This window comes from Equus quagga, chromosome 21 (genome assembly GCF_021613505.1).
Source record: "Equus quagga isolate Etosha38 chromosome 21, UCLA_HA_Equagga_1.0, whole genome shotgun sequence".
In the NCBI taxonomy this organism is placed as follows: Eukaryota; Metazoa; Chordata; class Mammalia; order Perissodactyla; family Equidae; genus Equus; species Equus quagga.
In genome coordinates this window covers 28,024,027-28,040,595 of record NC_060287.1, presented here as the reverse complement: position 1 = coordinate 28,040,595, position 16,569 = coordinate 28,024,027, and the positions used below count along the sequence as shown (strand labels likewise).

At 43.6% G+C, this 16,569-nt stretch overlaps 1 long non-coding RNA gene across 1 annotated transcript; it reads left to right on the top strand.

Moving 5' to 3' along the window:
- The first annotated feature begins 23 nt into the window (after positions 1-23).
- LOC124231460 (uncharacterized) lies at positions 24-14,134 on the top strand. Its single transcript, XR_006886534.1, has 3 exons — positions 24-158; positions 6,077-6,272; positions 14,082-14,134. It is a non-coding gene; the product is annotated as an uncharacterized LOC124231460 (long non-coding RNA).
- The last annotated feature ends 2,435 nt before the right edge of the window (positions 14,135-16,569 follow it).

Sequence of the window (16,569 nt, the reverse complement as noted above, 5' to 3'; positions counted from 1 at the left end):
GGGGCCGAGGAGCCACGTGGGGAACCTTGTCCTCGGCGCTGCAGGCTGCCTCCGCCTTGCGGCTGTGAACCGCCCGGAGACCTTGAGCGTGGAAAAAAACATTTTTTCTCTCAAAGGTGTAACCTGTGGATCGCAGTAGGCGAAACTGGGAAAATGAGGTATACGTGCACGCCTTGAAGATCTGAAGTCACTCTGGAAATATCTTTAGTTATAACTGCCTTGGGTCACAACATTGTCTCATTTAGTTGGAAATTGGGACGCGTCAAGCTGGGTGCTTTCGTAGTTTTCATTTTCTGTCTTGCTTTCTGGTTTTCTGAGGGTGTGTAAAGTCGGTATATCTCAATCCTTGCCCTCACCTTTTCTTCTGTGCAATTTTCTTAGTCTTTAGCTCATAGAGCTGCTTATTTGCTTACAAGAATTCTGTATTCTTTTCAAATTGTTCCTGTGTGGCAAGGCCACAACCCTAAAAATGCCAAAACGTCAATAGATTGACTTCAATGCCTCTCTCGTATTTCGTCTGACTCTACTGCCACGACAGTCGAGGAGAAGGGTAAATAATTTATGATACCTCCGTACACCAAATGCTACTTATCCTTCAAGGAAGATATTTCAAAAACGTATTATGGAATGAGAAAACAATACAAATTACTTTTGTGGGTTTTTTTTAAAAAGTGTAAACATATTTACCTGTGTGCTCAGAACTTTCTAGAAAGATGTACAGGGGACGGTGGGTACTTTTGGGGAGTGCAAATTCAAAGTTTACTGATGTTCTTCTCTTAGAATTTTTTTTCTGTTTGCAATGTGCGTGCATTTGTCTGCAACAATATGGCTTGGAATGAGAACCCTCCCCCCCACACACACTTTTGTTGGGAGAATGGTTTGATAGACTTTGGTGGGATGGGGGCATGAGGAGAGAGGAATCTTTATCTTCCATCCTCCCAGCCGGTGCCTGAATAACAAAGGTGGATGAACTGTTTTCAGAGTGGAGGTTAAATTCACCTGGAAGCATGCATTAGACTCTTCTAGAAGGCTTGTTAAACCGCGGGTTGCTGTTATTTCTGACGCCGTGGGTCTGGGTGGGAACCCAGAATTTGCATTCCTAACTTGTCCCCAGGTACCAGTGATGCTGCTGGTCTGGGACCTCACTTTGGGAACCTCTGGCTTTTGGGTATTTTTCATGCCCAGTGAAGTCCACAAGGTGGGGGCAAGCTGGAGCCACTTGACTCAAAATAGGAGATGAGGAAACCAGCTGGGTGGCAAAGTGGTTAAGTTCATGCACTCTGCTTGAGTGGCCTGTGGTTCGCAGCTTCAGATCCTGGGTGCAGACCTGTTATACACTGCTTGTCAAGCCGTGCTGTGGCGGCATCCCACATAAAACAGAGGAAGATTGGCACAGTTGTTAGCTAAGGGCCAATCTTCCTCACAAAAAAAAAAGAAGAGATGGGGAAAGTGTTCTGAAAAGAAGTGTAGAGAAAGAAGCCCCAGACAGAGGCCAAAAAGGGGCACACCTGAAGGGGCTCTGCCTGCTGGGGACTTCTGCTCCATTTACTTCGTGCAATTTAGTTATGAGGATGGCAGAATACTGAGGCCTAATTCAAGGCCAGAGTGAAGCAAGGACAGAGGCTGCTGCAGCCATGTCTGGGCTGTGCTTTCCAGTCCTTCTGTCTTTTGGTCTTTCTTCCTTCTTCCCTCTCTCCCTTCCTTCCTACTCTGAGTCATCCTCTGTCAGAGATACACAATCCACATTGTTTTATCATCCTCTGAAAAGTGTACGTTTGTGATTTTGCTTGTTGAACTTACTTGTATTCTCCAGATAACTGGCATGTGCTAGACAGTTGCATAAATGTGCAAGTGAGAGCCAAAAGGCCTTTGCCCAAGGCCGCAGTTTCTTTGGGTTCCAGGAAGTTGAGAGTCAGATTTCAGTTCACTGGGAGAGCTTGGCACTGAGGCTGACCACGGATACAAAGAGTGGCCCTGGGACATTAAGTCTCTTCTTTTGAGATATGTAGACAAAGCCTGGACAGCCCCTTGTTGGGGTCAGTGGAAGGGCTTGTGTCCTGCGGGATTAGGGGACCCCTGAGGTTCATTCCTAGTACCGCCCTCACACCTGGGCAAGGGGGTCCCACACTATAGAGGACCCTGTTCTGTCCCTCCTCTGGCCACTTCTCCCATGGGAGAAAGAGTCTGTGGAACTGAGAAGATGCTGCCACCCAGAACCTTCCTCCTCTCCTGGAACAGGGTTAAGGAATTTAAATATGTGAATCTGAACAGTATTTGTGTCTTCCTAAAGCAGATGTCTCGGCCTTGGCACTATGGACATGTGGGGCCTGATAACTCCTTGTCATGGGGGGCCGGCCTGTGCATGGCAGGATGTCCTCAGCCTACTAGATGCCCCCGGCACCCCCTCTCCAAGCTCTGACAACAGGAATTTCTCCAGACATTACCAAATGTTCCCTGGGAGGCGAAATTGCCTGTAATCAAGAACCACTGTTCGAGAACACGCATTGAGTACCCAGGACCCTGGAATTTCCTGCCCAAATAGCTGCAAGCCTGTTTCCCACCATCAGTACACACCTAAGCTTGACCATAGTCCCCTCTCAGTGCAGCCTGGAGCCTGGGGTAGGGAAAAGAGGAAAGACCAGGGACAGAGGGCTGCCTCTCAATCTGCTGCCACCTTCCTACACAGAACTCAGAGAAGTCCAAGCATTCCAAACTTGAACCTGCTTTCCACGTCTTCATGAAGCTATATATGTGTTAAGGCAGGAGGATGGGTTCTATTTTATTGGGCTGGGTTATCTTGACTTATAATATTTAAATATCTAACACATAGTATAAGGGCCTCCCTTTGTGCTCTTGTCCCTGTCCTGTAAAAGTGAAGAGAAGCCTATTCATGTCGACCTTGAGATCCTGTAATCGAATGGCTTGGGGGCGCTCCTGCCCCATAATCTAGTGACAGAGTTCACGTCTCTCCAACTGGGGTGTGACTGGAGAACTCAGGTAATTTTGAAAAGTTCACTGTTGTACCAGGCCCATCCCATGGAGAGTCCTTATCTCGAAGAAGCCCCGGAACATGGCTGGAATCTGACAGTCAGAATGGGGCACAGTAATCCAGAGGGGCTGATTTTGTCAGGAATGGTGAGGAGGTCTGGATGCCTGAGATCAGATTGCAGGCGTGCGGATGACTAAGCAGTTTAGAGTGTGGCATTCTGGCCTTCCTGAGAACGGAAATCTGTGTTTTGGGACCTCTGTAGTTAAGAGGTGAGCAAGAAGGTAGACCAGAAGTTCAGTCTCGCACCTCCATTCCTTCTTCCTCCTTTCTTAGGATTCGTTTGTCTCTTTTCCCCTTTATTTCATCTTTCTCTTTCCATAAATCATTTTTCCTTCTGTGACCCAAGGCCATTTCTCAGTAAATGTGTAGTTTTCTATTAATCTCCTTCACCTCACACATCACAAAGGGATTATCACCAAGGCCTTTGCTTTTGAAAAACATGTTTTTATGAATTGTAGGAAAACGTCAGAACTAATAGAAATGCACAAGAAGCAAAGTACAAAGAGAGAGGTTTTTTAAATGCTGAGAAACAAAAGCCCTAATAACTATAAAGCAAATTAGAAATAGTTAAAAGTGGTATTAGCTAGTCCTACCTGCAGATATTTAATGGTAGGAAATCCTCAAACCCCAAAGCTCTTGCCAGTAAACGCTGTTAGATGATAGCAGAGAATCATGAGGTATCTGGGGCATTATTGAAAGCTGGAGAGGGCAAAGTATAAAAATGAATTTAGATCGTGAGTAAGCAGAAGTGAACAGCTTGGGATTAGAAATTTGCAAACTCTAATTGAGAGTCAGCTATGTATTTAACAATCTTGGCAATAACGCATGTCGTACGCTACCTGTTTAGCACTTCCAGCCTGCGCTCTGGCTCATTCTCGCCCCCTCTGTCATCTCGGGTAATTTTCTCCAGAGCTCGGCTGTAAATCAAAGGTACCTGGGCCAGGTGTAGTGCTTGTCAACCCTGACTGCACAGTAGGACCACCTGGGAGCTTTTCTGAAAAACACTGTGCTTGGACCCCATTGTGTTCAAATGTTCAAACTGTATATTTGAAGTGTAAATGCACATTACGTTCCTGTAAGATACATGCAAAACTAACAGTGGTGTCCATTAGGAACAGGCTGCTTACCTTGGCCCTTTTCATCACATCAGAAAAATAAACCTGTATTTGGTTAAACAAGCACAAACAGGTTTCTGTTATATGGATCAAAAGCAAGAGGAAGAGCTGCCTGGATCTAACATCTGTTGCCAATCTTCCTCTTTTTTTTTTTTTGTCCTTGAGGAAGGTTCACCCTGAGCTAACATCCATGCCAATCTTCGTCTGCTTTTTGTATATGGGTCACTGCCACAGCATGGCCACCAACAAGTGGTGTAGGTCTGTGCCCGGGAACCCAACCAAGGCCGCCGAAGGAGAGCACGCTGAACTTAACCACTAGGCCACAAGGCTGGCCCCAGCAATTTCTAACTCTACAGGAGTTTAGCAGGGAGTGGCATGATTATGTTCATATGTAAGAATGGTGGCTAGGATATCTGAGTGGGTGGGTTGAGAGGGGGTGGGGTGAGTCTGAAGGCAGAGAGTGATAAGGCCCTGGCTTAAGGCCGTTACTGGGAAAAAGGGGAGAGATAATGAAAATGGAAGCTCAAGCCTCAGTGACAAACTAGTCGTGCAGGGCGAGGGAGGGGGAAGGCCATGTTAGCTCCCAGGTTTCAGGCTTAGAGACTGGGTGAATGAGGAAAGCAAGTTAGGAACAGAGAGCTTAATTCAGGACAGGGTACGTGTGGGTGCTGGAGGAACCTTGAAGTGCCGAGCTGGAAGCGTCCACTTGGACATGAGTCTGAGCCTTGGGGTCACCCCTAAGTCTGGGCTCTGTATCAAACTTAACACACCGTGCTATTCAGATTTGTAGAGAAAATACAGTTGTTTATTCCCTCTAGGGAATATCCTCGTCTTCGTGATCCTTACCACTCTGGGTGGGTAGGAATCTGCGCCACGTAGATATGCTAATGATGTTATCTCTCGTTTAGACAGTCTCTTTAGAGCAGTGATTTAGAGCAAACCTTAATAACATTAGAATCAGCTGGAAGGCTTGTGAAACCAAAGCTTGCTGGTCCCCACGCCCTAGAGGCTTTTTTCTTTTTTTAAAAAAGCCCAGCTTTATTAATATATAATTTATGTACTATAGAAAAATTCACCCATTGTAAGTGTACACTTCAGTGATTTTTTTTTTTTAGTAAATTTATGTAGTTGGCAACCAAAATGCACCTTTAGAACATTTCCATCAGCCCAACAAGTTTCCTCGTGTTGGTTTTTGCCTAATCTCTTCTCCTACTCTGAGCCTTAGGCAACCACTGATCTGCTTTTTCCTCTGTAAATTTGCCTTTTCTGGACATTTCTTTTTTAAACAATTTTTTTAAAAAAGATTTTATTTTTCCTTTTTCTCCCCAAAGCCCCCCGGTACATAGTTGTATGTTTTTTAGTTGTGTGTCCTTCTAGTTGTGGCACATGGGACACCGCCTCAGCATGGCTTGATGAGCGGTGCCTTGTCCACACCCAGGATCCGAACTGGCGAAACCCTGGGCCACCGAGGCAGAGCGCGCGAACCTAACCACTCGGCCATGGGGCCAGCCCCAAGGACATTTCTTATAAATGGAGTCCTACAGTAGGTAGTCTTTTACATCTGGCTACTTTCACTTAGCGTAATGTTGTAGTATTGAATCTATGTTGTAACGTGTATCAGTAGTTAGTTCCTTTTTGTGTCTAAATACTGCTCCCTTGCATGGATATACCACAAGTTGTTTTTCTACTCACAAGTTAAAGGACATTAGGAGTTGTTATGGGTTCAAGTTCAAATTGTGTCCTTTCCAAAATTCATTCTGAAGTCCTAACCCCCAGGACCTCAGAACGTGACCTTGTTTGGAAGTGGGGTCGTTGCAGATGTAATTAGTTCCAATGGGATCATACTGGAGTAGGGTGGAGCCCTCCTCGAGTATGAGTAGCAGCCTTATTAAAAGAGGAAATTTGTTCACAGACTCACACACAGAACGAACACTCTGTGAAGGTGAAGACAGAGATCACAGTGATGTTTCTACATGCCAGGGAACACCAAAGATGACCAGCAGACCCCAAGAAGCTGGGGGAGAGGCCTGGGACAGACTCTTCTTCACAGCCTCAGAATGAACCGACCCTGCTGACGCCTTGATCTCAGACTTCCAGCCTCCAGAGCTGTGAGACAATCCACTTCTGTTACTTAAGCCACTCAGTTTGTTACAGCAGGCCTAACAGACTCATACAGGATTATTTCCAGGTTTTGAATATCGTGAATAATTCTGCCCAGGACATTGGTATACATGTCTGTGGATATACAGTTTCATTTCTCTTCGGTTTACTTTTTAACTGTTGTTTAACTTTTTAAAAACTGCCAAATAGTTCTTCGAAGTGGCTGCATCACTTTACATTCCCGTCAGCAACATGTGAGGGTTCCACTTTCTCCGCATCCTCACCAACACTTGGTATTATTCGTCTTTTAAATTATAGCCATTCTAGTGAGGGGGTAGTGGTATTTCATTGTAGTTTTAATTTGCATTTCCCTAATGACCAATGATGTTGAGCATCTTTTGTTGTGTTTATTAGCTATTTATATATCTTCTTTGATGAAATGTCTATAAGAGTCTTCTCCCATTTTTTGGACTTGTAACACTGGCTGGAAGCTCCAGTGCAATGTTGATTAGAAGGGGTAAGAGCTGAGATCCTTGGGTTGTTCCCAATAGTTGGGGGAAGAATGCAATCTTTTACTATTAAGTACGATGTTATCTGTAGGTTTTTCATAGATGCCCTTTATCCAGGCTGAAGAAGTTCCATCTATTCCTAGTCTGTTAAGACTTTTTGATGTGAAAGGGTATTAGATTTTGTCAAATGCTGCTTCTGCATCTATTGGGATGATCATATGCTTCTTGTCCTGTGTTCAATTAATCTGGTTTATTACATTGAGTTTCAGATGTTTAACCAACCTTGCATTCCTGTAATAAATCCCACTTGAACAGAGTATATATTCCTTTCTCTTTTTTTTTCTTTTTTTTTGAGGAAGATAGCCCTGAGCTAACATCTGCTGCCAGTCCCCCTCTTTTTGCTGAGGAAGACTGGCCCTAAGCTAACATCTGTGCCCATCTTCCTCTACTTTTATATGTGGGACGCCTACCACAGCATGGCTTGCCAAGCGGTGCCTTGTCCACACCCTGGATCCAAACCAGTGAACCCCGGGCCACCGAAGCGGAACATGCAAATTTAACCACTGCACCACCAGGCTGGCCCCAATATATATTCCTTTGTATTTGATTTGTTGATACTTTGTTAGGGGATATTGTTCTGTAATTTTTTTCCTTGTAGTGTCTTTAGTATCAGGATAATACTAGTCTCATTGAATAAGTTGAGAAGCATTCCCTCCTCCTCTATTTTCTGAAAGAATTTATGAAAGTTGAGTTATTTGTATTTAAATATTTGTGGCCCAGTGGCGTAGTGGTTAAGTTCATGCCCTGTGCTTCAGTGGCCCAGGGTTTCCCAGTTTGGATCCTGGGCACAGACCTGGCACCACTGTGGCCATGCTGTGGCAGGCGTCCCACATATAAAATAGAGGAAGATGGGCACAGATGTTAGCTCAGGGCCAATCTTCCAAAAAAATATATATGTATATTGGTAGAATTCACTAGTGAAGCCATCTAGACCTGGGCTTTTCTTTGTGGGAGAATTGTTAATTACTAATTCAATTTCTTACTGGAAGTCTATTCGGATTTTCTATTTCTTCTTGAGTCTGTTTTGGTAGTTTATGTCTTTCAAGGACTTTGTCCATTTCATCTAAATTGTCTAACTTGTTGGTATAGAGTTGTTTGTTCATAGTATTTCCTTATAGACTTTTAATTTCTATAGGGTTGATTGTAGCGTCCCCTCTTTCATTCTCGATTTTGGTAATTTGTGTGTTGCTCTTATTTTCTTGGTCAATCTAACTAAGCAGTTGTCAATTTTGTTAACTCTTTTCGAAGAACCAACTTTTGGTTTCAATGATTTTCTCTGTTGTTCTTCTATTTTCTATTTCATTGATTCCGAATCTAATCTTTATTATGTCTTTCCTTCTGCTTGCCTTGGGTTTGTCTTGCTTTTCTTTTGTCTAGTTTCTTAAGATTGAAGCTTTGTTTATTGTGTCAAAATTGACTAGAATGGAGCCATTTTAAAATGGAATCAGCGCTGCCTTTCTAGAGAAACTGCCTTGCTCACTTGAACCTTGGACTGGGCCAAACCTATGGACTGGAACAAAATGGCAATTGTTTTGCAAGCAATTGTTTGAAAAGTTTGAAGGAGAACAGACATCCTGATCACAAAGACTGAGGATTGTGGACCTTCTGAAGACAGAATCAATAGTCAATCAATGTTTAACTGAGACTAGCTCTCTGCCTCCAACTCCAATTAAAATTCTTTGGAATACAACCTCCCTTCTTGGCCTTTAAAAGCCCCTGGCTTTTACTCCCTAGGAGGACACTATTTAGGTTTCTACCTGAATCTGTGCTTCCTGAATTGCAGTTCTTTGATCCCAAATAAATGCTTTGCCTCTTAAACTAGTTTCTGTTTTTGCAGGATGACCATTGATTTGAGATCTTCTTTTCTAGTGTGGGTTATAAATTTCCCTCTAAGCTTTGCAGTAGCTGCACCCGTAACTTGATATGTTACATTTTCATTTTATTTTAGTTCAGAACATTCTCTAATTTCTCTCGTGATTTCTTTTTTGACCCATGGGTTTCTTTAAAGTGTAGCGCCTCACTTCCAAATATTTGGCGATTTCCTTCTGTTGCTGAGTCCTAATTTAATTCCATAGTGAATTAAAAGAATAGAGTTCGTATGATTTCATTCCTCTTAAATGTATTGAGACTTATTTTGTGGCCTGGCATTTTATCTGTTTTGGAGGATGTTCTGTCGCATTTGAAATGAACGTGTATCTGTAGTTGTTTAGTGAAACATTCCACGTGTATCAATGAGACTGCCTGGGGTGATAGAACCGTTTAAGTCTTCTGTATCCTTGCTGGTTTTCTGTCTAGTTTTCTGTCAGTTATTGAAAGTGGGATATTGAAATCTCCAACTATTATTACTGTATTGTCTACATTTCCTTTTAAGTCTCAGGTTTTTTTCGTGTTTTTGAGACTCTGTGTTTGACACATACATGTTTATAGTTGTTATACATTCCTGATAGAATAACTTTTTTATCATTAAGAAACATCTCTTTGTCTCTAGTAATATTTCTTGTCTTGAAGTCTTTTTTAGCTGATATCCAGATAGCCACCTCAACTCTCTTATGGTTATTGTTTTCATAGTAAATCTTTTTCCTTCCGACCTATTTGTATCTCTGAATCTAAGATGTGTCTCTTGCAGGCAGCAAATGGTTGGATCTTACCCTTTTTATCTAAGCTCAACATCTCTGTTCTTTGATTGGGATGTTTGGACCATTCACATTTAATGTGATAATGTTTGAATTTACATTTTCCATTTTGCTATTTGTTTCCTATGTGGCTCCTATCTTCTTTGTTTCTCCATTCCTTTTTTACTGCTTTCTTTTCTGTTAAATATTTTTTAGTATGTCATTTAAATTCCTCTGTTAATTTTTTTTTACTATTTTAAAATTTATTTTATTAGTGGTTACTCTGTAGATTATAACATCTTAACATCTCAAAACCTAGTTGAGATTAATACTAATTTAATTCTGTTAAAATACAAACTTTGCTCCAAGTTAGCTCAATTCTCTCCCCTCTTCTTTGTATCATTGTTATATGTATTACATGTAAATGTGGTATAAACCCAACAATGTAGTGTTATGATTATTGCTTTATACACTCATGTCTCGAAGTTAAGAGAAGAAATGAGGAAATTATATTTATAGAGTCTCTTATATTAACCCACATATTTACCATTTCCAACGCTTTTCATTTCTTCCTGTGCATTTAAATTGCCATCCGATGTCACTTACTTTCAGTGTGAAGTATAGTATTTCTTGAAAGGCAAGGCTGTCATCACCTCCACTGACAGTGCCCCTGGACGTGGGCATCACTCACCACACCAGATCAAGTGAGCCCCCTGCAACCATGCACGTAGCTGCCAGTGCTCGTGGCCTGCCTTGTCCTGGCAGAACCACCACACCCACTGGGCTCCAGGAGATGGAAGCGGTCCTGGGCAAGAATGGTCAGACAGCCAATGTTCTTACCCAAAGTTCAGCAGTTTTTCAAGCATAAACGCTTCTCAGATTGTTGTATGCCTTTGGTCAATTTCCAGAGCACTGACATCGTTGTTTTTTTTCCATTTTATCTAACTTTATAGTTGGTTTCTGGGCAGAGGATTTGCTGACCTTTTCACATGGCCGTAGCCAAAAGTCTCTTCCTCCCCCTCTGTTTCTGATTCTTTAGACCTGGGGTGTGGCTGAAGGATTTGTATCTTAATGAGTTCTTAGGTGATACTAATGCTGCTGCTCCAGGGACCACACTTTGAAAACCACTTCGTTAGGTTAACTCAGTCTCTTTTAGGTGTTAAAACAACTTTCTCAGATATGAATTTGCTATGAGCACATATAAAGTTCTATTTTAAACTTGCTGCAGAGGAACAAAGAATCTAATAAAGCAAGTTCAGACACTCCTTTTTGGTAAAAACTTTTGATAGAAGTGAAGGTGACCAGATAATATTGTTTTTTCTTTCTTTCTTTTTTGAAGATTGGCACCTGAGCTAACAACTGGTGCCAGTCTTTTTTTTTTTCTGCTTTTTCTTCCCAAATCCCCCTACTATATAGTTGTATATTTGAGTTGTGGGCCCTTCTAGTTGTGGCATGTGGGACACCGCCTCCACATGGCCTCGTGGCTGGTGCCATGTCTGCGCCCAGAATCTGAACCGGCGAAACCCTGGGCCACCGGAGCAGAGCACGTGAACTTAACCACGCGGCCACAGGGCCGGCCCCAACCAGATAATATTGTTAACATTAGGTTCAAAAAAGAGCTGTCAGGTGAAGGATTATCTGTTTAACACCAGCTGATGGTCAACAATTGAGGTGACTCATGACAAGACAGTGCAGGTAGATCTTAACTGCTTAACGTTGGCTCTTAATCTCATCAAAGTCTAAGAGGAAATCGCTCAATTATTTTATCGTAGGTGCTAGACACTTACCCGAGGAGGTTGTTAGTCATCCCAAGCCCCACAGTGCTTCTGCAGACTGCCTTCCTCAGATTGTGGACAATTTGGTGTGTCACTGATAAGTGCTGAGTCCTCTCCTTCCTGCTGTCCCACTCCAGGATGGACCCTGGGCATCTGGTTGGCTGAGGTCAGGTGGCAATGGAGGAGGGGCCTTACATCCGTGTGATGTCATCAGGGCTCTTGTTGGTTTCCCGACTGGTGACAGCTGCACTGTGACTGGTCCCGTGCCTGTCATGTGTGGTTCTGACCATTTGCCTCTTGTCACCAAGTCCCTTCTTCTTTGTGCTGCCCCTAGGCTTCTGCTGGTCCACCCGTCAGTTCAGCCTTTTTATATCCCAACACTGGGGCCCACAGGAACTTCTGGGTGCCCTAGGTGCTAGGCACAGGCCATGTTTTGCGCCTCAGACTTCCCTACGCTGACACCTCTGTCCACACCCAACTGGCCTGTCCCTGTGCCGTGTTGGAATGTCTCCACATGGAGCATCTTCTAAGCTTTCCCCATCTCTGCCCATTATTGTATGTGTGCCACCAGTGCTCCTAAAGTTCGCAAGGTCTTCCATTTCCATCTGTTTCTCCTTCAACCCTCAGAACTCACAGGGAGAGAGGCAGCGAGGACCTGTGTGGCTCTTACCGCTTACTTCCTCTGCGGCTCTCTCCTTGTCCCTTTCTTCCCACAATATTGAAGAAAAGGTGTTTTGCTTTCTCCACCTCAGAGCATCTCAAACTTTAGCTGCATCAGAACCCCCCTGGAGGGCTTGTTAAAGCACAAATGACGCAGCCCCATCCTTGGAGTTGCTGATTCAGGAGGTCTGGGGTGGAACCTGAGAATGTGCGTTTCTAACAAGTTCCTAGAGATGTCGCTGCTGCTGCTGGTCTGCTAACCACACTTAAGAACCACTGGTCTACCTTCTACCCTGATTTCTTTCTTTTTTTTTTTATTTGAGGAAGATTAGCTCTGAGCTAACATCTGCTGCCAACCCTCCTCTTTTTGCTGAGGAAGACTGGCCCTGAGCTAACATCCATGCCCATCTTCCTCTCCTTTATATGTGGGATGCCTACCACAGCATGGCTCATGAAGCAATGCCATGTCCACACCTGGGATCGAACCGGCGAACCCTGGGCCACCAAAGCGGAATGTGTGCACTTAACCGCTGCACCACCGGGCCAGCCCCTACCCTGATTTCTTGCTACCCCGATTTCAAGTAAAATTCTATAATCTTTTTACAAGGCTTGACTCTTGATTTGTTAATGCACGCTAAAGGAACTTAGAAAATCATTTTCTCTCAACAAAAGTTTTTCACACTGTGATCTTCTTCTTTTTTTTTTTTTTTTTTTGAGGAAGATTAGCCCTGAGCTAACATCTACCGCCAATCCTTCTCTTTTTGCTGAGGAAGACTGGCCCTGAGCTAACATCTGTGCCCGTCTTCCTCTATTTTGTATGTGGGATGCCTGCCAAAACATGGCTTGATAAGCAATGCATAGGTCCGCACCAGGGATCCCGTGAACCCTGGGCCACTGAAGTGGAACGTGCAAACTTAACCACTACGCCACCAGACCAGCCCCTCAAACTATTATCTTCTAAAGAGGGGCAACTGTAATTTGTTGTCCAAACAGGGACACCTTTGGTAGTTAAATGGATTAATATTAATAATAATGCCAAGCCCACAAGAGTAGATGGGATTGTCCCAGGCAAATCAGGATGCCTGGTTACCCCATGCTATGGCCTCAAGAAAATCATCTTCGGAACTCAAAGCAATTAATTCCTTGTTCTAGGAGTGAACAACCTCTCCTTTCCTGGGACTGAGAGGCCCATGGCTCAAACTTGGAGTTGGGAGGCTACCAGGGACTACGATTTAAGAGGGCAACAAAGATACAGTGGTTTAATATTTTCAAAACATCATCCCCATCATATGTATTTGGAGTTATCCAACTGTAGCGCCAAAGAGCCCAGCAGCCTGTAGCCACAAAATAAAGGCCGTTTGCATTTTCCCCCTGGCACGAGCCCCCACCGGCTCTATTGGAAACTAGCGCTTCTTCCCGTCCCCAGGTGTCCTTAGTTATTTCTGGGCAGACCCAGAGTAGCAGCTCACGTGTACCCACAAACCAGAATGTCAGCTGCAGCCTTCACATGGCCTCGTTCTTCCTCTTCTGCTCTGGCTTCTTGTTCCCATCCGTAGTCCACAGAGCCACCTGAGAAATTTCCCTCTGCTCCTGCCCATCATGAGGACCCCCAATTCCATGCCTTGGGGGCTGCCTCCAGATGCTCTGTAGTCTCTGGTACTGGAGTGTGGCTGGGTTTCCTGCCGAGGCAGAGAGGAGGACAGCCTCCAACTCCTGCCACACTTGGTTTCCTGGGCCCCAAGTTGGATATATTTGGAAGGCAATGCCAATAGGATTTTCTGATGGTTAGGACATTGAGTGCAAGAGGAGAGGGGTCCAGGATGATTCCAGGGTTTTGGCTCAATGCACAAGGTCGTTGTTAAATAAGATGGTCTGGAAGACTGTGGGTGGAGCCGGTATGAGGGGAAAGATGAGCAGTTTTGTTAGTGCCGCCTAAATAGCTAAGATAAATACAGCCAATGGTTATAGGTTAGCATAAAGGAAGCCATCTTACAGAGAGGAACCATGTTAGGACTATAAATGACCCTGATCCACAAGACACCTCCCCTTTCTTTGTCAGCAATGCTGTAGTTTGCATGTGGCCTAGATAAGTCCACCTGCTTGTCAGAAATATGCATGCTCTGCTATTTTCATAGCCTTGGCTTATACATAGACCTCTCTATTCCGATAAGGCAATAACTTTGTTCTCTAAATTTTCCCAGGGATGTAACAACCTCCGGGAAAAAGACTTCTGCTGGTATCCATCACCAGTGACGGGACAAAGGGATGATCTGGAGTCTCAAGGACTACAAGACCAGATGGTCAACATTCCAAGACCTCTGCCCCCCAACCTTCAGCCCATTTGCCCTGTATAACTGCTGCAAATTTTTGTGGTTTTAAGACAGTTCTTTGGGACACTAGTCTACCATCTCCCCCCTTGCTAGCAAGCTGTAATAAAAAGACCCTTTGTCTCCTACCCCCTTGCCTCTCGATGGTTGACTTGTCTTTGCAGTGAGAAGATCCCTTTTGGTGGTTACAGTTTCATTTCTGACATAAAGTTCTTGATGTCTCTCAGACATCTGAGATGAGAAAGATAATAACGGACCTTCCCTTTCAACATCTACATGGTTACCGTAGACGAAGAGTTGAATTTACATGTAAAGATTATTTTTCAATTCCAACAGCTGTCAACAGATTGCCAGCCCAATGGCTCCGATTTTCTTCCAGAGTCTATCCTCCCCTGTGGGACTGCAGGAAATCCCGATTCTCTAAACCAGCCAGGGTCACCTCATTCTGCATGTCAGTAATGAGTTTAGGGGTAAGCCTGACACCCACCCAATTCCAGTCAGTGAGACATATGGGGAAGTCATCTGGAGGTTTCTGGGAAATGTTCTCTTTCTTTAAAAAAGATAGGCAAAAGGAGGAATTGGTCTGGCTTCTTCTCCTGGATGTCCTAGGGCAACCATCTTGCAAACATGACAGGAACTAAACTGACTAAAACAAGCCAAGGATGCTCAGGCTGAAAGATGTCATCTTCTAGCCCACTAATTAACAAACTGGAACCACCCTCTCTCTGGATCTCTTTTTCTGCAAGATGATACACCTCTTCATAGGTTAAGCCATTTCAAGATGAGTTTTTTTCACTTGCTTGTGAAAGTATCATAACTGGTATACAAAATAAGAGGGGCACATCATCCTAAGGAGGAAACCACAGAAAGTTCAGGGCAGTAGAGTAAGATGCCGAATTTATTACTGGCAAGGTCAGGCCAGTGCCAGTAGCAGGACAATTTCCAGTGCAAGGAACTGACATGCTTATGAACTTCAACAAGAAACTGCTTGTTTGTCATGGATCTGCACCTTCGCTTGGCCAGAGAGGGCAGGAGTTTCCCATGGTGAGGGTATCTGCACCGATGGTCCGCATGCGTCAGCTGTCTCCTCCTGGGTCCTCCCTCATACGCGAGACTGCCTTGGCACTGAGGGTCAGTCCATGAATTGCTGTCACACTCCTTATTTCATTGGATCCTCACAAGCACCTGTGAGGAGGCCAGGCTGGAATCATGATCCTCATTTTCATAAACTGGGAATTAAGACTCAGGGAGCTGATCACAGCCTAGAAATGTCAAAACCCAGATTTGAACCCAGATTTTCTGAATTCCAGGCCAGCACACTTTCAACCACACCACGGAATTTGTTTTAAAGTCCAAAGTGACGTCTTATCATTGTTCTTACTGGATTATTCTAATTTTGCATATTAAGTATAACTCAAGTAACTAAATATCATAAGACTCCCGTGTGTCTTGATTTGAACAAAACACACCCTGAGTACCTGATATCTCTAGGTATGTTTGGTTTTCTGTTACTAAAAATAGCAATAACTTTCCTTCATGTGCCACTTGATAAGGACTCTTTCTCTCCCATACAGTTTTCTTACAACATATGCTTCGAGTTCACTTTTTAGTGCCTTATAGAACAGGGTTCAGAATCACATTAATTCGAGAAGTGATGTTTTTATTACTCTTGTCAGTGAAGAGGTGTTTAAATGTATAGCAGTCCTGTTACGTGTGTATTAACTGTATGTGGAACGGCATGATATCTTTTTCTTCTTGTGAAACTGTCCATTTGCATGGCAATCAAAGCTCTGAATTGGTTTGAAGTGAGAAATCCAGTCCAGTTTTACCAAGGAAGACAAGTCAAACCAGTTCAGCCGGGTGCAAAAGTGGATCCTAATAAAGTTAGTTCAAGAGTGGACTATAGAATGTCCTTACTGTTTATTTTTGTTTTTAAGATGAGAAATATTCCAGAAATGTTAATAAGCTGAATTTTTCAAAGAGCAAATGGTATTTTAAACGTTCCAGGGAGATTTGATTATGAAAATGTGTTTGACATGTTGCCATGAAGGATGTTGATTCTCTAATCTGTTATTTCTGTGCACATTTGATAGTGAAAACACCATTATAAACCGGGAGATCTGGGGTCTGGTGTAGATTCTTCTCTCTGGTGTTCTTGGATCTCCGTTTCTTCATCAGCGGAATGAGTGATTGACAAAGTATATGAGTTTCCTATTGTTGCTGTAATAAGGGAACACAAACTTAGTGGTTTAAAACAACACAAATTTATTCTATTAACATTTCTGGAGGCTGGAACTCTGATGGGGGTCTCACTGGGCTAAAATCAAAGTGTGAGTAGATCTACTTTCCTGTTTGTCTGTTG